Here is a 20,376-nt window from a genome sequence, read left to right as displayed (position 1 = left end):
GTGACATAAGAGAAAATTCTCTTTAAAAGGAGCTCTCTGAACTCAGTTCAAGAGTTCAGGAGTTCAGAGGAGGGTCTCCGAACTCAGTTCAGGAGTTGAGCATTTCAGTGAAGGACTGGAGCTTGCTTGGGACAATCTTGTGGTGAGTGATAAAGACTGACTCTCTCTCCCTTAAGGCTCAGGCCTAGGCCAAATCTACTATTTTCTACTATTTTCTCTTCTCTCTCTCTCTTTCCATAATTCCTTCATTTGTATTAATTAAAATCTCCATAAAACCCAGCTGACTTGGGTATTTTCATATTTGGGAATTTTCCCATGGCGACCACTTATTTTTAAAATAAATCAAGACACTAAAAATGATCTTTACAGTTTGGCCGAAACCTTTACAGTTTTGGCAATTCACAGTCTTGGAAAACCACATTTTTGCTGTTACATGTCTCTACCTAAACCCTTTCCCCTCCCTCCTCGAGTTTGGGGGGAACTCAGACCTTGGCAGCTTGAGCCCCCTGAGAGAAAGTCAGGGTGACTCACCCCTGGGCAACAGAAGCTGATGTAAAGTCTGCTTAAGTTTCTCTTCAGAAAGTCCCTTCACTTGGGAAGTATTGGGGGGGGGGAAGATTTCCCATCACCAGCAGGAAAAATGGGTAACCCTCAGGAGAAAGTCTTTTTCCCACCTTCTGTCTTCAGCTTCCCAAGACCAAAGAGACCACCAACTCCTCTCCTAGCCAGTGTCTTCTCTCCTCTGGATTCCTAACTCTTCGGGCCCCTCCCCCATGGAGGTGATCAATTTCAAACACTCTTCAGCCTGGCAATTTTCTTTAGTGCCAGCCTCTGCCACATAAGTCACTCTTAGTTAGAGAAATGCAAATAAAAACAATTCTGAGGTACCACCCCACACCTCTCAGATTGACTATTATGACAGGAAAGGAAAATGACAAAACTTGGAGGGGACAAAATTGAAATAGTTGAGGGAGTTGTAAACTGATTCAATCATTCTGGAGAGCAATTTTGAACCTATACCCAAAGGGCTATAAAATATTACATACCCCTTCACCTAGCAATGCCATTACAAGGTTTTTATTCTAAAGATTTTTTTTTTAAAAAAAAAGGAGAAGGACCTATATGTATGAAAGTATTTCAAGCAGCTCTTTTTGTTGGGGCAAACAAAGAATTGGAAAGTGAGGGGATCCCATCAATTGAGGAATGACTGAATAAGTTATTGTATATGATTATAATGGAATGTTATAGTTCCACAAGAAATGATGATCAGGAGGATCTCAGAAAAACCTGGAAAGATCTACAATAACTGAAGCAGAGTAAAGTAAGCAGAACCAGAACATCATACACAAGGACAGCAATACTGTACAATGATCAACTGCAAATAACTTAGGTGTTCTAAGCAAATACAATGATTCAAAACAACCACAAAGGACTCATGATTAAAAAAAAATACCATTTACTTCCAGAGAAAGAATTGATGGAGTCTGGATCCAGAACAAAGGAAACATTTTTCACTTTATTAATTTTTTTTTGTTGTTTCAGTTTCCTTACACAAAAGGGTTTAATGTGGGAAAATGTTTTGCATGATTGCACATGTACAGTCTCTATGGTATTACTTACCATATCACTAGGGAGGGTGAGGAGGGAAGAAAAAATTCAAGACTCAAAATTCTTTTTAAAATGTTGGAAACCTTTACATGTAATTGGGGGGATATTTAATTTAATATTAAAAATAGTGACCATTTGTAATTATGGAATAAACATTTTAATGCTACATTTAAGTTAACATCATCTGTTGTCCCTATTAGATGAATAAATTTATTGAAACAACTGAGCAATTATTATGGAGTGGAGGGAAACAAAGAAATGTAAGATGAGGTCTATGACCCTAAGGGACAAACTAACAGTGAAAGCAAGACTTACATGTATGAAATAATTAGAGAGCACCAAGATATAGAAAGTGATCACATCCCTTAATGATTATCAGTGACAAATACTCTGGATTATGAGGAAGGGGAGAATCACTAGAGACCAAAGTAAATGGGGAAGTGTAGCATACTAGGCATCTTGGCATCTTGGAAGTATGATTGATGCATTGATATTGTATCCTGTATATTCATTTACCAGACACATGGTCAGATCACTTAATGTTCATTGTATGGAAAGGGACAATCCAAAGGACTAGTGCAAAGGACAAGCAAATTCCTCTGCTGGGCATTGACAGCCACAGTGTCCTGGCTCGGACTACATTCCCTTACAAAGCCCGGGTTGGATTAATCTCCTATTTGATTCCATCATTGTCAATTCAACCAATGTCAAAACCTATATCATGTCATATATTCATTAATCACCTCTAACTTGACATTCCTAAGGACCCCAGTAAAAGCTAGGGAACATGTGTGAGCTTCTTCTCCTCTCCTCTCTCACACCTCTTGATCTCACAGTCCTTACTCTCTCCCTTGCATCTTACAATCTTGATCTTGGTCTTGCCTCATGTTTGACTGACTTACACAGCACAGCTGCCCCGCACATCTCCCATTAATCTCTTGACCACCTGGTCTATGGGGGATATCCTGGAGTCTTCTGCTCCATGCAGGTTCTCTTGTTTCTCATACTTCTAATTTCTCCACTCGTTATCTTCTTCCAGAGAGGTATCAACAGAGGAGCTCACAACTCCCCATGTGTTTTAACTTGTGGTCTTTGAGTCTTTAGTCCTGCGTTTCTTGCTCTGACTGCCTTATCTATCTCACATCCGTATTCCTCTAGCCTCTATTTTCCTTCTCAGGTCACCACCTAAATTATATAGGAAGGCTCCATGGAGAATCTGAGAACCAAGAGGAATTTTAAATAATCGAAGGTTAGAGAGAAATCGAAGAGTTACTAAGAAAAAAAAAAGCCAAAGGCACAAAAATGGAAATTACCAAGTCAGAGGAGAAGAGGATTTGATATGAACAAAGGGTTTGTGTTTTGTCAGAGGAAGGGAATAGGGGAGGGAAGAAGCGTTTAATAAGTGCTTACTATGTACCAGGCACAGTGCTGGACACAACAAATATTAGCTCATTTGCAATAGTAGTGGGATGTAGGATTGCCTAATGAGGTGGGGCCTTTAATAGTGCAGGGAAGAAGACTTTGGACTTGGTTGTTTCAGCAATGGGAAGTCACTGTCGGTTCTTAAGCAGTTCTATCACATCATGACAAAAGCATTTTAGAAAAATTACATGGTAATGTAACACAAAATGAATTAGAACTGGTAGAGCCTAGAGGCCAAAGAACTAGATTGGAGGTGTGAATAAAATACTGATGAATTCCAAAAAGAAGGAGGAAGGAGGAATCTGAGACACAGAGCTAAGAAAGAATCAACATAAGGAAATTAAATGTTGATGCAACAGACTTTCTTTCCCAAGCTAAATGGCAGCTGGGCTGACCTCCAGAGTACACTCACGTTCCTTTGCAACTGTGGCAGTCTGCGAAGTGTAAGAGATGGCCTCCTTCCAGTGAGCTTTTGTCCACTTCCCACTCTGCCTTCATGTCCTGCTGTTTCACGCGCCTGCGTAGTATGGAAAGGAAATAAGACTGACAGTTTGTGGGGGAAGGGGCAACTGGGAGTGGCAGTTGGGTCTTGTGACTAGCACTTCCTTCCTGCCAGGGTTGGTCTTCCTTCCTGGTGTTGGAGGAGAGAGGAGCTTATTCAGCCCCATCTGGAGTGGCATGCACTTCTTGGTTCAGCCCGAAGATTCAAGCCCAATCTCTTCTGAAGCTCAGAACTGTTCTTGTTTGCTTTCTGTCAACTGCTAAGATTCTGAATTAGACAAAGAAGGATTGATATAGAGTAGATGGGAGTGGGAGAAACCCTCTGCCAGCCTCTGGGGCCTAGCCTCAACTCTGAAGCTGAGGGAAAAACTCCAATCCCAACTGGTTATTGAACTTTATATTATTTGAATTTGCAGTCAGATAAGTGGACTATCTTTTCTGGTCAAAGAGGGAGCTGAACTTCAGTTCAGTCATTCCAGGACAAACAGTCCTATCGGACCCCTGCTGCTTCCTCTCAGCAGGGGGCTTCCCTCCTTTGATTCACCGAGCAATATTCCCTCTCTCCCCTCAATTCCTACATACCCTGCTACAAATCTCCCCTCATCCCCCATTTTTCCAATACTCCATTTCCTTTCCCAATAAATATTACAGTAGGAGCAGTGGTAGAAATCCTGGCTGTTCTGATGGCTTCATCCTACAGTTTCACTGTCCAACACTCCCATACTTCATCATGGGCTACTTATAGGAGAAGCCCTTCCTGCCAGCAACAAGAGTCAGAGTAGAGAAGGTGAGGTCAGGCACTCTAAGGGACAGTTGTGAGTGAAAAGAGAAGCAGGAGGTTCAGGAGTTCCCATTTGGTATTCTCCACCATGACAGTCTGATTAGAAGGTGGCATACATACTCTGCTGGCTATGAGCTTCCAGACCCCAGAAGCACCAGGAGATTCTCCTATGGCTACTGCAGACAGAACTTCTTCACCTTCTACCTGGAGCTCCTAGACTCTACAGAAGCCAAGTTCAAGGGTCAGAGAGGTACAGAAACAGGGAAGTGGGGGGCAGATTCTAAACAAGATCCATAGGGTCTGTGAATAAAGAATTATACTGAAAATCTCAGAAGGCATACAATAAGAGGCACAGTAGATAGAGAGCCAAGTCTGGAGTCAAGAAGACCTGGGTTCAAATCTGGCTGTGTGACCCTGGGCAAGTCACTTAACCTCCATTGCCTAGCCCTTATTGCTCTTCTGCTTTGGAACCAATACCTAATATTGATTCTAAGACAGAAAGAAAGGGTTGGTTTTGTTTAAAGAATTATTACTAACTCAGAGAGGGAACTGCCAGATTCATTGGGATACAGAAACCTATCTTACCCTATAGAGAAATAGAAGGGGGAATAATATGTGGGGTGGTTGGGAGGGGAATAATATAAAGGAGGGAAAAGACTGGGGAAGTGATCAAAAGAACTGATACTTAGACAGCAAGTAAGGGTTGTTTGTTTGTTTGTTTTTTAAGAATTGATACTAGGGGGCAGCTGGGTGGCTCAGTGGATTGAGAGTTAGGCCTAGAGATGGGAGGTCCTAGGTTTAAATCTGGCCTCAGACACTTCCCAGCTGTGTGACCCTGGTCAAGTCACTTGACCCCCATTGCCTAGCCCTTACCACTCTTCTGCCTTGGAGCCAATACACAGTATTGACTCCAAGACGGAAGGTAAGGGTTTAAATAAATAAATAAAAAGAATTGATACTAAGACAAAAGGTAAGGATTTTAAGGAGAAAAAAAAGAATTTATAGGATGACAGAAATGACAACATACATTCCAACCACTGAAACCATGTCTACTGGTGTCGTGACTGGAGTCATTACAAGAGCCATTATTTTCTTCTTCACTTCTGTTGTAGCTATATTTTGAAGTTATTAGTCACCTCTAGAGTAACCAGAACTTGTGGGAAGGCTTCAGATTGTCCTCTGTTCTCAAACAATAGAGTGTCTTAGAAAATTTTTGAGCAGATGAATAAAGAGTCATTTAAAATCAATGATGGGTGCACCTGCATAGGCTTGTGTACAGGGTGTGCCCAGGAACACACTAATGTCTTAGAAATTTGGTATTTTGAGCTTTGTTTTTAAAGTTTATATTTCTTAGATAAGCTTTTTCTTTCCACTTGGCTAAGTTTTCCTTTCTTTAGTCTGATGAATAAAATTATATCTATTATGATTAAACATTTAATATATTTTTATAATGTAATTCCCTGAGTACAAATCCTAATGAAGCATTCTGTATGTGCCTGGAGTCAACAGCTTGTCCCCTCTCCACTGGGAATTCAGACACCACTGGCTGAGAGAAATGTTGCATTGACCTTGCCACACTAGTCCAGATTGAATGAGAGATTAATCTTCTGCCTTCCTTTAGTAACAAGATTCTTTCCACCCAACACTCCCATTTCCCTTTTAATAACATATAACATGAGTCTAGGAAGCAGCTAGTGGTGCATTGGATAGAACACTAGGCTTAGAGTCAAGAAGATCTAAGTTCAAAAGCAATCTGAGCTATTGGCTAGCTATGTGGCCCTGAGCAAGTTAATTTATCCCTTTTTGCCTCCTTTTTCAAATGTTAAATGGAGAAGGAAATGGCAAACCACTCCAGTGTCTTTGCCAAGAAAACCCCATGGACAAAAGTCCTTGGGGTTGCAACTGAACAACAATGTGAGTTTACTTCTTAACCAGGAAAAAGTTTCTCCACTAGAAAGGAATAGAGATGGTTTTATTTATTACTTTGTAGTCCCAGCACCAAACACAGTACTTTACACAGAGGAGGAACTTAAAAAATGTTTATTGAATTGAATTCATGGGAAAATAAATGAAATCTGCAATTCAGTAATGGAGAGGTATAGGGGATAGTGACTTAAATAAGCTGACGCATTTCAACAATGAGGAATTATATAGTAAAAATGGTTTAAAAGATACTGTCAAGGGGGAAGCTGGGTAGTTCAGTGGATTGAGAGCCAGGCCCAGAGTCAGGAGGTCCTAGGTTCAAATCTGATCTCAAACACCTCCCAGCTGTGTGACCCTGGGCAAGTCACTTAACCCCTATTGCCTAGCCCTTATTGCTTTTCTGCCTTGGAACCAATACACAGTATTGATTCAAAGATGGAAGATAAGAGTTTTTTTTAAAAAAGGTACTATCAAATAGTTGAATAATTGGGGGGAAAAAGTGGGCTAGTTAGAATGAGAGTTCATAGAAGGACAACTTTCACAATCCTCCGATAGCCACAAAAATCAAGAGATCTAGAGGAAGATACCCTAGAATGTTGGGTGGCTCCTCCATTCAGGACTGAAGGGATGATGGTTGCACATGTTGAGAAAGTATGACTCCCAGAGAGGTGGCACAGTGTATAGAACACCAGGCCAGGAGTCAGGAAGACTCATCTTCCTGAGTTCAAATCTGGCGTCCGATACTTCTCTGGGCAAGTCACTTATCTTTATTTGTCTCTTTCCTGCATCTGAAAAATGAGCTGGAGAAGGAAATGGCAAGCCACTCCAGGATCTGTACCAAGAAAACCCCAAATGGTATCATGAAGAATCAGAAACAATTGATCAACAAAATACCTCTCCCTGTTGTGTGTGGTTCCCAAGCCCTCTTACCATCCCGCCAGCACCCACCACCCAGGGTCAAGATGCAAATCCCATGAGTCTGAAGCTAAAAAAAGTGTGTTTTCCTTATTGCCTCCTACTGCTGCTGTTACAGCTGCTACTGCCTACAGGTTCTGGTGCCATTTTTAGTGATGTCCTCCAAATCAGTAAGCTAATGCAGAAGCTCTCTGCATTTCATGTTCCTTTTTATTTTCTTCTAAATCACTCTGGTCCTCCTACCAGTCCTCAGATGGTGGTTTCTGCCTTGTACCTTTGGACCTTAGCATTCTGAGGTTTTTTGTTTTTTTTCAGTCATCCATCTACTACAATATCCACATGTCCTTCCTTGCCAAAGGGACAAGAAGGATGAAAGCTCTTCTATATTCCAGTTCTTGTTCATGCCCCGTAGAGACACCAGGGCAAAATCTGGCTCTTCCATCTGTTCTGCCTCCCTCACAGACATCATCAGGCTTCCTCTGTTTTTGGCCTTACACATTTATTTAGGGTCTGTCCTATCCCTTTTCATCAGAAAGTCATTGTTCGTAATAGACCTCTGCTCATTCGTGCTCACTACGTTATTTCTTCATTATTCTTTGGATTATCTAAAATTTAAAAATTCTTCTGACAGGATGATGTTCCGTGAGTTATAACTGGTTCCTGATATTAAAAATCTGGGCTTTTGTGATAGGGAATGGATTGTTATATAACAAACTGTTCGTTACATAACAAACTGTTGCTTAAAACTAACAGTAACCCTGGGTGCTAGAGGCAGCACCTGCCTGAAGAAAGGAGAACAGGAACACCTGGTCTTGGAATGTGCCATAGTGATAGCCTCTTCTATCCAATGGGCCAGGATTAGAGGAAAGAATGAACAAACCACAATTACAAATTGCTTTTTTAAAAGGAAGAACAATGAATTGTGAATTGTGATCCTAGGAATAAAAGCCCTTTGAGACAGCAAAAAAGAATATAAATGCCTAAAAGAATAAGAATAGATTCAGGACCATAAAGGCTCCAAAGAATAGAGAAGAGGGAAACAAAAGAAAAGAAGGAAAATTTGAGGTTATTGTCAGTACACTGGATTTTCCTCCGTATTTCATTGTGGCTGAGTCACAGAGAAAGTCAGAGCTACTTCTATTGTCCAGGGGCCCTCTGCCATGAGAACCAATCATAATGAGTACTTTTTTAAAAACAACCTTTACTTTGTCTTAGAATCTGTAAAATTTAAATTCATATTCAATAATTCCAACTATTATATTTTACAAGATTTATTAATAATCACTTGAAGTAAAAGAAATAAAAAGAACAAAAATAAAAACCTGGGTAAAGAAAAATTTTCCCAGCTGCCTTCATGCAAAAAGCAAGAGGGGTGTGGTCACACACAAATTTTATCTCTAAAATTCTTCACTGTTGAAATGCATCAGCTTATTTAAGTCACTATCCCCTAATGTGAGAAGGAAAGTGGAATGCTGGGAATTAGAATCCTGGGGAGAAGATTCTAATTATACAAATCAATATTGTGTATTGGTACTATGGCAAAAGAGGGGGAAGGGCTAGGCAATGGGGGTTAAGTGACTTACCCAGGGTCCCATGGCTAGGAAGTGTCTGAGGTCAGATTTGAACCCATTTAGCCTGAATGGTATATATGCATAGGTATAGATGCATATATATGTATATATAAGTAAATATTTATGTCTACATATTGTATATATCTATATATAGTATATATAAATAGCTATGTGTGTACATACATAAATATATTATTATATAATATATACTATAATACATATAAATTCCTATATAATATATAATGCATAAATGCCATATAATATAAACTATATGAGGAATATAATATAATATAAAATATAATGTAATCTATTTTATGATATATAATTACATGATAGCATAATATAATATTATAGATAATATATGGTAAGGTAATATAATATGTGATATGATATAATTAATATAATGTGATATATAAAATGATATATGATTGACAAAACAAAGCATAATATAATATATGATATAGTAATATATGTGATGCGCTATATTTTATAATTAATATATTATATGATATAACATGGCATAGCATAATATTATCTATTATATGATATGGTAATATAGTATAATATATATGACATGATATAACATAGCATACTATAACATATTATATGATAAGGTAATCTGTGATATGGTATGATATGATATAAATATAAGATAATGTAATATATGTGATGATATAATATAGCATGATATAATATTATATATGATATGACATGGTAATATAATGTAATATGTGACATGTATGACATAAACATGTAATATTATATATGATATGGTAATATAGTATATGATATATTATATTGCATGGCATAATATAAGATATTATTTGGTAATATATTATATAACAATATAAATGTCAATAAAATGTATATGTATATACATACATAGATGTACATAAGTATATGGAGAGAGGGAGAGAGAGAGACAGAGAGAGAGAGAGAGAGAGAGAGAGAGAGAGAGAGAGAGAGAGAGAGACAGAGAGAGACAGAGAGAGAGAGAGAGTGAGTTCAGGGTTCGTTGCATGCAGCCTCCTGAATTAGGTAGTGAAGTAGTTGAAGGCAAGACTTCCTCTGCATCCTCTAAGCTTAGCCCAGTGTCTGGCTTATAGCAGGTTCTTCACAAATATTCGCTTCCTGCCTAGTGTGTAACTCCTTTGAATATACCTAGCTGCTGCTGATCCCTTGCTGCCTCCCCACTCCTTCCCTGTGTCTAGCCCATTAGCAGGAGATAAGCCACTCCAGCCCTCCTCCTAAGACATGTGGCTGCTGAAGATGAATAAAATGTTGGTGGCTGATCTACAGCATGACTTCGATTTCCTTCTAGATGTAAGATTCTGTTATTATCATAGAAAACTGTCATTTTTGAGAAGTTTGATAATAAAATAAAAGAATCTTTGTGAGGTAAAGAAAGCATTCAAGGATTACAACAATATTTGCTGGGTAGAGTTTTCTCTAGAAGAGGGTTGTTTTGTTTTGTTTTGTTTTGTTTTTTTAATCCTTGCTTTCTGTCTGAATTTCAATTCAAAGATGGAAGAACAGCAAGGGCTAGGCCATAGAGGTTGAGTGACTTGCCCAGGGTCACACAGCTAGGAAATGTCTGAGAACAGATTTAAACCCAAGTCTTCCCAATTAGAACAGGCATTTCTAACCTGGCATCTTTTTAATAGTTAATATTTTTATTTTTTCATATTTTGATAACTGTATTTCAATATAGTTGGCTTCCTTGGAAATTCTATGTACTTTATTTTATTCATTTAAAAGCATTATTCTGAAAAGGGAAAAAAATTAAGAACTCCGACTGTAGAGAATTGAAATGATGAGGATGACTGTAGCTCATATTTGTATTGCTCTTTAGGTTGAGAAAGTGTTTTGTAACACTAATGTCAACAGAAATTTATGATGCACCTTCTCTGGACTAGATACTATACTAGTCACTGGGGATGGAACTGGAAAGTCAGTACAAGTATTCTTATCTCCATTTCACAGATCTGTAAACAGGTTAAGGGAGATTTAAACGACTTGTCTAGTGTTATATAAGACAACAAAAAACAAGTTGTATTTTGGAAAATTGTATCTGTTATTACTTAGCATAGAACATTGATAAGAATATTGTCTTTGAAGTCAAGGAACCTGGGTCTAGACCCTGTCTCTAATGTTACTACTTGTGTGATCTTAGACAAGTCATTTATTGTCCCTGGGCTTCAGTTTCCTCATCTGTAAAATAAAGATTTGGACATGGGGATTTCTGAGTCAGTGGTGTACCAAGGGCTATCCAGTGAGAAAGGTCTGCCTCAGGTATAGGCAATAAAGGGGGGAATTGGGGAGCTCACCCCAGAGGAAGAAGAGAGTATTTGGTTAAGGAATGGGTTGTCTGTCTTTTTTTAATCCTTATCTTCTGTTTTAGTATCAATTCTAAGACAGAAGAGTGTCAAGAGCTAGATGATTAGGGTTAAATGACTTGCTACACCGCCAGGAAGAATTTGAGCTAAAATTTGAACCCAGGTCCTCTGAATTCCAGGCCTAATGCTCTCTCTATTGTGTTACCTTGCTGCCCCTAAGAATGGTTTTTCTACCTGATGTGTGATGAAAGCAGCAGGAATGAATTGGGACCCTGAGTCTCCCCTGGAAAAGGAATTCCATCTACAATGTGCCTTTGCAGCAGCAGGTGTAGCAGGATTTCAGCAGTGCCTAAAGAGCCAAAGCCTTTCCCCAGGAACTGGGAGGAGAGGGACTAGGGCCACTTCCCCAGGAACAATCACTATCCCCATAAAAACATGCAAAAGGTTATGAGGAGCAACTCCTCCACGGCTCAGGAAAAGCTTTTTTTTTTTGAGGGAGGAAAAACTGTGGGGTGATATTATGTAATTAAAGAGTTTTAATTCATTATTTGTTTTTAGGGTTTGTGTGTGTTGCTTTATTTTCCTGTGATTTTTATTTTCACTTTTTTTTTTACTGGGATGATTTCGCATGCAAAGTTCAGTAAGATGGAAATTTCACTGAGTTTCTTTTCCAGCCCTATTCTTATTCATTTCCTAATATTTAATAAAATAATCTTATCAGATAGAGGAAGGAGAGTTAGAAAAATGATTTGCTCCAGGAGTCAAGGAAAGTATGTAAAATACTAGGCCGTGACCAGGTTTAAATTCCCCAGTGTTGGTGGGAGGCTGGGAACATGGGGAGTGGTTCCTGTTGTCCTGGCAAGTGGGTGCCAGGTGCAGGGGCTCCTACAGGTGAGTGGGTGGGTGGTCTTCCAAGTGGCCCTAGTGGGGTTAGGGGTGGGGCTCAATTCGTGCTTGGGTTGGCTTGGGTGGCAGAGTCCCAGAGTCCCTTTCAGAAAGAAGACAGGGCTCCAAGCTGCCGAGGAGAGGGCCTGGAGTCCTTGGGACAGAGGATGGAGAATAGTCATGTCTCAGCTGGGTGGAAGGTGTCTGTCATATTGGGCCCTAGCTAACAGGGAGACTGGGCTTCCTGATGCTGTGACAAAGTTGGGGTGGTACGTAGGTAGAGTTCCCAGGGGCTGAATGGAGGCACACTGCCAGTGCCAATATAAGGTAGGGCTCTTGAAGCAAGCAGCTGTTGTCTAGGATCAAGTCTCTGTCTCTCTCTCTATCTCCCTCCCTCCCTCCCTCTCTCTCTCTCTCTCCCTCTCTCTCTCTCTCTCTCTCTCTCTCTCTCTCTCTCTCTGTCTCTCTCTGTCTCTCTCTCTCTCACACACACACACACAGACTCTCCCTTTTCCCTCCCTTTCTCTCTCCTTCTCTGTCTCTCTCTATAAAGTTCAATAAAAATATTTTCATTATCAGTATTTTTATTATCCATTTTATTAGACTTGATTATTTCTGCAGATTATTTTGCTATTTAGAGGAGATACGCAATTGTTTAAAAATTATACACTCCAGGTGCCAAATTTGCTAGGCAACCCACTGCTTTGAGGTCCCTTTCCACTTTAGATCTAAAGTATTATTTAGGATTAAGGGAGAGACGAGTTAATAATTGTTTCCCCTAAGAAAATCTTAACTGCACTAGAGTTCCCTAATGACATGACCTACTACACATTAAAAGAATATGAACCTTATCCAAAGAGGCTTTCTTATGTCAACAGAATAGCTCATCCCTCAATGCAGAGGAGTCCTGGTTGAGGGAAACATGAGGATTTATTCAAAGGGAAAGAAGAGGATGTTGTCGACATCTACATTCTAAATGGAGCTGAGCCCACAGGCAAAGGGGGGGCAAGGATGATTTAAAGCTGTAGAGCAGAGAAGGACTTGGGAGTGGAGAATGAACAGGCACAGCACAGAAATAGGGTTTTTAGGATGTTCATCAGGAATAGCAGACCACAAGACTGTTTCCGGTGAAGTTTTTGATGGACAGCTCACAAGGTGAGACTGAGAACACAGGGAAAGCTACGAGGAGGGAGCAAGACTTCTGGCCCACTGCAAGCTCCTGATGGCTCTTTCCTGCAAACAGGTTTATTCTGTGTCCATAGTGTATCTCCATAGTAAGTAGCTCATGGAAAACAGATAGATTTGATTCAAGAGGAAGAAAATCAGATTTCCACGGTTATCCTACAGGATCTCAGTTTTTCCTATAGCATCCAGTCTAAGAATGGATTGACATTTTTTTTAATCCCTTACCTTCTGTCTTAGTATCAATTCTAAGGCAGAAGAGAGGTAAGGGCTAGGTAATCAGGGTTAAGTGACTTACCTAGGGTCATACAGCTAGGAAGTATCAGAGTTGATCCCAGATTCTCCCAGCTCCAGGCCTAGTGCTCCATCTAATCTGCTCCCTGGCTGCCCCTGTTTTGACTTCTAAGAATGGAATTATACTGAGGTTGCAGTATATTGATAAGATGATGATCCACTATTCTGTTTCCACAAATGCAAAAAACAGATTTTCATCTTATTGCTGAAATGAATGTCTGTTCAGCTCAACTAACTAACATTTATCAAATATGTTCTCCATGTCAAACATTGTGTAAGGTACTGGGCATACAAACCTACTAGCTAAGAGGATACCACATATGACCACATAAGCCAGTAAAAAGTAATAGAAGAAATAAAAAGCATCAACAGCAACAGGACCGGTTTCAGGGAGGAGGTGGCACCTAAGAGAAGCTAGGCAATACAATCAGTGCCGAGAGGAGGAGTGAGTGCATTCTAGGCACTGGGTGCAACCTGTTTGAATGCACAGAGATGGAAAATGGAATGTTAGACTATTGGAATAGTTAGCAGTCCAGTTTGCCTAAAGTGAGAAGTCTGTGATGGGGATGAAATTCTTTCTCTTAAGTTAGTCATTTACTGATATTCTTCCCAAACTTGAAATGGCAGTAGCCAGAGATAAATCTTTCTACTCCAGGTCAGATTTCTAAATCTAGAGGTTTTTCTTGACTTCCTCTTTCCAGTGTTTCATGTTGGGTTAATTACTTACAGTTCATCTTCCTGGCAAATTGTTCAAACTGGAAGATGCTCTATGGCTACAAATTTTAGGTTTTCTTTAAGATTTGACTATTAAGTGGTTTGTTGAAGAGCATATTAATTGACATTAATAAGCTATCATTAGTCTCTTTTCAAAATAAAAATGTGTCTTTTCCTTTCCGCATTCACATTCTTGGTCTCTTCCGCTTTTTTAAATATAAGTTGTGGTTAAAGCTAAACCACATGGCTCAAAATGGTAAAAGTCTTATAACACATTTAACTTGATTTCCATGTCATATTGCTAATTCTTGTCTAATTCACTGATTTAACTTTTAAGTTTTATATTCTAATTTGGGTTTCATTGTTTTCTTATCTCCCATCCTTATTAATGTACTCTGTACTTAGAATAGACCTAGCATATTAAGTACTGAATTTATTCAGTATTTTATAGAATAGATGAAAAAAGCCTTCACATATGGCATCTATCTTGTGCTCATATAAGACTTAATTATTTGTCAAAGGTGGATACATCTTAAAGGTAAGAAATTTATCCTTTTTGGGGGGTCATTTATACCCTTTGCTATTCCCAAATTTGTGCTTGTGTTGAGGAGCCTGCAGAAGTAAATGGAAAGAAAATTATAAGGAGGAAGTTATCTTGAGAGATCAGAAAGTCAGTTGCTAAGATAATATGTATAAAAAAGCCTAAAGCCTAAAGTTGAAGGGGGGAGGGGAAGGCAGAGAGCAGAGGAAACAGAGAAACAAATCTAGACAATCTGAAAAGAGCTAGAAAAATATAAAATGCATTTACTTTAAAAAGGCATTGTGGCTTATACTAAAGACCTCTCATGATACCAATGCATATTCCACAGAATCATAGGATTATAGACTTTTACAGTTGAAAGGGACCTAAGTAGCCATCTATCTAATCTCACCTCCACCTGACATGGGCACTGTACCCCCAGAAACCCAGGCAAACTATTATCAGGGAAACTCCCTCGCTCCCTTGCATCCTCCTGACTCCGAACCTAGAAACACCCAATGGCCCCCCTCGGGTCCTGAGATGTTTATCCTCTTTGATCGTCCTCTAGATTTAAGATGAACAAAGAGATGAATCTTTATGCCTCCAGGCAGACTCCAGTCAGATGACCACCTCACCCCACCAAATGCACTCTAAGGCACGTCTACACCATGACATTGCATCTGTTGTGAAGAGTATAAAATTCCCAGAACTGATGTCTGGAGGACAGCTTTTCCACCCATGCTGTCCCCATGGAGGAACAGCCTTTCCTTTCATGCTGTCCTCCCAGGGAACTGCTCCCCATCTTGCTGTCCCACCTTGCTATCCTCCTGGCCACTCTCAACATTACTTTCTAAATTAATAAATCTCTTTTTTGTTTTTAAGCTATGTTTTGGAGTCTTGCATTCTTGCAAAAGGTATCCTTCCCAAACCCCAGGGATACACATCTGCACCCCCATAACACACCCAATATGGAATTCCACTATTATTTACCTGACAAGTAGTCATCCAGTCTCTCCTTAGAGACCACTATGAAGATGAGAAAGTCACTCTTTCCCAAAGCATCCCATTCCACTCTGTTGTTATTGTTCATTCATGTCTGGCTCTTTGTGACTCCATTTATTCTGTGTCTGGTGCATTTATATAGTAAGGTAGCTTGTGGAAAACAGACATAATGGTTTCAGAATTAAGAAAAACAGATTTCTACAGTTATTAGTTATACCTGAAGGACCTCGGTTTTTCCTTTTGTATCCAGTCTAAGAATGTATTCGTTTTTTTTTTTCTTGGCCCAAACTCCCAGGTCTTTTTTAAACACAGACTTCAAACATAGACCTGTGAAGTTTTTTTTTGAACCACGGGTGAGAATTATTTATCCTTACTTAATTTTATCTTATTAGATATAGCATAACATTATATAGCCTTTTAAAAGCTTTTTGTCCCCCAAAGTTATCAATCCTTCACAGTTTTGTGTAATCTACAAATTTGATAAGCACTCCATTTATGCTTTAAGCCAAACCGCTGATAAAAATGTCAAATAAAACATAGCCAGGCACGTATCTTTGGACATCTCACTAGAGGCCACTTGCCATCAGTAACTATTCTTTGAAGCCAAGCAGTCAACCAGTTCTGAATCCACCAAACACTGTGGCATTATGAATCAGTTAATCAGTCAACAAGCATTTAATTTACCTTTATCATGTGCTAGGTACTGTGCAAACCTATGAGGATATTAAAAAAAAAAAGGAAAAATAAAATCTCTGCTTTCAAGAAGCTCATATTCTAATGGGGAGACAGTCTCCAAACAACTAAAAACAAAACAAAACAAACAAACAAATATATAATGTAGGAAAAATTGGAGAAAATCAACACATGGAAGACACTAAAATTAAGGGAGATTTTAGCAGCTGAGAAGCAATTAAATATTATTCTTCAAAAGGTAAACTTCATTATTTAAATGTTCTTCATTCTTTTTTTTTTTAAACCCTTACCTTCCGTCTTGGAGTCAATACTGTGTATTGGCTCCAAGGCAGAAGAGTGGTAAGGGCTAGGTAATGGGGGTCAAGTGACTTGCCCAGGGTCACACAGCTAGGAAGTGGCTGAGGTCAAATTTGAACCTAGGACCTCCCGTCTCTAGGGCTGACTTAATCCACTGAGCTACCCAGCTGCCCCCTTAAATGTTCTTCATTCTTATATGATTGATTACTCATTATTGTTTTTCTATTTTACTTAGGGATTATTCCCAACCTGCCTGATTTAGTAATAATTTGTTGTTGTTGTTCCATCATTTCATTTGTGTCTGACTTTTCATAATCCCATTTGGAATTTTCTTGGCAAAGATACTGCACTAGTTTGCCATTTCTTTCTCCAGCTCATTTTACACATAAGGAAACTGAGGCAAACAGAGTTAAGTGATTTGCCCAGGATCCCAAAGCTAGGAAGTATTTCAAACTACCTTTGAACTCAGGCCTGCCAGACTCCAGGCTCATTACACTATCCACTGTGCCATCTAGTAGTATTTTAATTAATATAAAATGGTTATTTATTACTTTATAATTCCTTTAGAACCAACATACCTTCAATATTCTTTATAGAGACTTTCTGATAATAATTTTTGTTATTTTAGGTATCTCAAAACTTTTACTTCAGTTCTTTTTTCTTTATTCTGATTAAAGAAAAAATATTTATAGTATATTCTGCATTGTCACATTTGACAGAAATAGTTTTATTTAAGCATTATTCTGTGTCAAGTGCTTTGCAACCCTTAAAGTGATATCTAAATGCTAGCTATTACTATTATCATTACTATATGAAAAGCATTTCTAGCTTCCAGAAAAGATCTCCAAAAGGGCAGAGTTTTCCCATGCCATTGGATATAGCTCTACACTAAGATGATTTGAGGTAATATGAATCTTGAAGAAGAAAAAGATCATGATATCTTAAAATACAGTTTGGAGTAAACATTCCAAAACAGTCATAACTCAGTTCCTTCCTGGCACTTCTGAAGAGATTCAGAAAGATTTTCTTCCTGCAGATTAATATTTTAACCTTGAATGCAAGAAAATCCTGCCCTTAGGCAGGTTATAGCCTCAGTCATTTTCAAGGGATGGGAGGGGGAGTAGGGAGGCAAATGCTATTAATATCTAGATGACTTGAATTTCATTACCAGCTCATCCCTTTCCCTAAGAAAGGCCTTAACTTTTATTCTCACCACTTTCCTAAAGGGAAAAGTCTAGAAAGTATTTTAGATGAGAAAAATATTTTTGTAACATTTTCAGTTTTATTAGAAAAGATTTAAAATGTTTCAACTGTTTTTTCTTTCTTTTATCTTTTCTTTTCCTTCCTTCCTTCCTTCCTTCCTTCCTTCCTTCCTTCCTTCCTTCCTTCCTTCCTTCCTTCCTTCCTTCCTTCCTTCCTTCCTTCCTTCCTTCCTTCCTTCCTTCCTTCCTTCCTCTCTCAACTATTTTGTTCTAATTGCCAAATACTAGCATTTTATATAGTGCTCAAATTTTGTAAAATATTTTACAAATATTATCGTATTTAAACCTCGCAATAACACTGGCAGGTAAGTGCTATTATTGTCCCCTTTTTATAAGATGAGGAAATGGAAGCAAGCAGATTAAGTGACCTGTGCAGGATCAAAGAGCTAGTAAGTGACTGAGGAAGGATTTGAACTTTAGGTTTTCTAGTCTCCTGGTTCAAAGCTCTATCTACTCAAGGAAAATCAATAATCAAGACTTCAGCAGAAATCTGGATGTCAACTTTTTCTTTTCTGTCTTGTGAAAATTGTTTTGTTTTGTTTTGTTTTTTAATCATTGATGGACAGCTTGCTTTTTTGTTTTCTAGTATTTTTGATTATGTGAATTAAAAGACCCAAACTTCATGGTCTCCAGCTTAAAAACTTTCAATGCCCTTCACATGGTCATTAGCTTATTTGCTATTTGCTATTTAAAACCCTTCACAGTCTGGCTCCTGCCTATCTTTCTAGGCTGACTTCACATTGCTCCCTCTTAGGTTCTTTACTACTAAGCTAAACTGTCCTATTTGTTGTTCCCCATACACACCCATTCCAACTAACTCTTGTCTGTGTCCAGCCCCTCCCTTCTTCCCTGCAGTGTTTTCCCTCATTTCTGTCTCTTAGCATCCCTGCCTCCATTCAAGGATCATCTCCTGTCTGTTACCTCTTACCCCTGCCTGGGCCTTACCTAATTTCCTCAGATGTAGGCTCTCACCAACATTAATTTAAATTAATTTGAATTTACTTATCTGTGGTTCATATTTCCCCACAGCAGAGAAGGGGATAAGTATAATACAGTGGCTATTAGGTGCCAAGAACTGTACTAAGAACTGTGAAAAATATTCTTTCATTTGATACTCACAACTCTATCTGGAAAGTGCTTTTATTACCCCCATTTTACAGTTGAGGAAACCAGAGGACAGGTAACTTGTTCAGGGTCACACAGCTACTAAATATCTGATATTTGAATTCAGGTCTTCCTGTTTTCAGACCCAATGTACCACACACTGCCTCTGATATACATGTGCATGACCAGTGTGTACATGAACATATATTTATTTTATTATTATTTATATTACTTGTAAAATAATATATTAGTATATAATAATACATTAGATGTATAATAAATTATTCTCATTAAATATATATATATGTATTATATATAGGTTGGCAGCTAGGTGGCCCAGTGGATAGTTCTGGGCCCAGAGTCAAGAAGACGCATCTTCCTGGGTTTAAATCTGACCTTGGACTTGTCCCAGCTGTGTGACCCTGGACATATCATTTAATCCCCTTTCTTTCAATTTCCTCATCTGTAAACCATTCAGATAGCTTTGCCAAAAAAAAACCCCAAAACACCAAAATGGGGTCAGGAAGAGTCAGATAGGCTGAAAACAACTAAATAGCAACACATAAATGTATTTTTCTGTATATGTGTTTTATGTGTGTGTGTGTGTGTGTGTGTGTATTATATGTATATAGTAGGATTTAAGATAAGATTGCTTTCATCTTGGCCTTCAGCATCTATTACGGTATGTAATGAGTTTCCTTTGAGCCCAGGCCAAACTCCTTAACTAGGCTGCACCACGCTGGGACAGCCTTACCTTCCAGGAACCTAAATCTAGTGCTTATTTCCTGCTTGTCCTCTACGTAGCTTGCTTGTCGTCCCCCCCCCCCCCCCCCCCCATGAGAGCTCGTGGAGGGCAGGAACTGTCTTGTCTTTATCTCCAGGGCTTTACACAGTGGCACTATTTTACTGGCATATAATAGGTGCTTTATCAATGCTCATTGACTGACCGACTAAACTTGCCATCTTGACTACTAATAAAATGGTAGAGAATGGCTAAATATTCCATTGAACTAAATGATTTCAACGTTAGGAGCCGGATTGGATCCCTAGCTCCTGCCTAGCTTTGGTTTCAGAAGCAGCCAAGACAAAACTGAAAGCGGACAGTCTGCCTTCCAAGGGAGAAAAGAAAGGAAAGGAGAAGCATCGCTCATTGGAATGGGAAAATGCCACGCTTTCTGCGTGTGGAACAGCTTTCTCCCCGCTTTGGGTTCATTTCAGCTCCTCCTACAACCCCTCCGATCCATTCAATTTCGAGGTGAATCACCCCTGATTAGGGGTGAAGAGGGGTCACTGCTGCTCGCAGGGATGGTGGAGGTTAAAAATGGAAGGTTGGATAAGGTTTTGCGAAGGCAATTGGATAGCTTAA

The 20,376-nt window shown here is 39.0% G+C and overlaps 1 long non-coding RNA gene across 1 annotated transcript; it reads right to left on the bottom strand.

The window, feature by feature from the left end:
* Positions 1 to 1,128: 1,128 nt before the first annotated feature.
* On the bottom strand, positions 1,129 to 19,223 carry LOC103106668 (uncharacterized). Its single transcript, XR_008911236.1, has 3 exons — positions 15,643 to 19,223; positions 3,443 to 3,547; positions 1,129 to 2,824 (listed from the first exon to the last, which is right to left on the bottom strand). It is a non-coding gene; the product is annotated as an uncharacterized LOC103106668 (long non-coding RNA).
* Between the last annotated feature and the right edge of the window lie 1,153 nt (positions 19,224 to 20,376).

Source organism: Monodelphis domestica, chromosome 4 (assembly GCF_027887165.1).
Source record: "Monodelphis domestica isolate mMonDom1 chromosome 4, mMonDom1.pri, whole genome shotgun sequence".
Classification (NCBI taxonomy): domain Eukaryota; kingdom Metazoa; phylum Chordata; class Mammalia; order Didelphimorphia; family Didelphidae; genus Monodelphis; species Monodelphis domestica.
The sequence above is the reverse complement of the archived record's forward strand: the minus strand, read 5'-3'. Positions and strand labels throughout refer to the sequence as shown.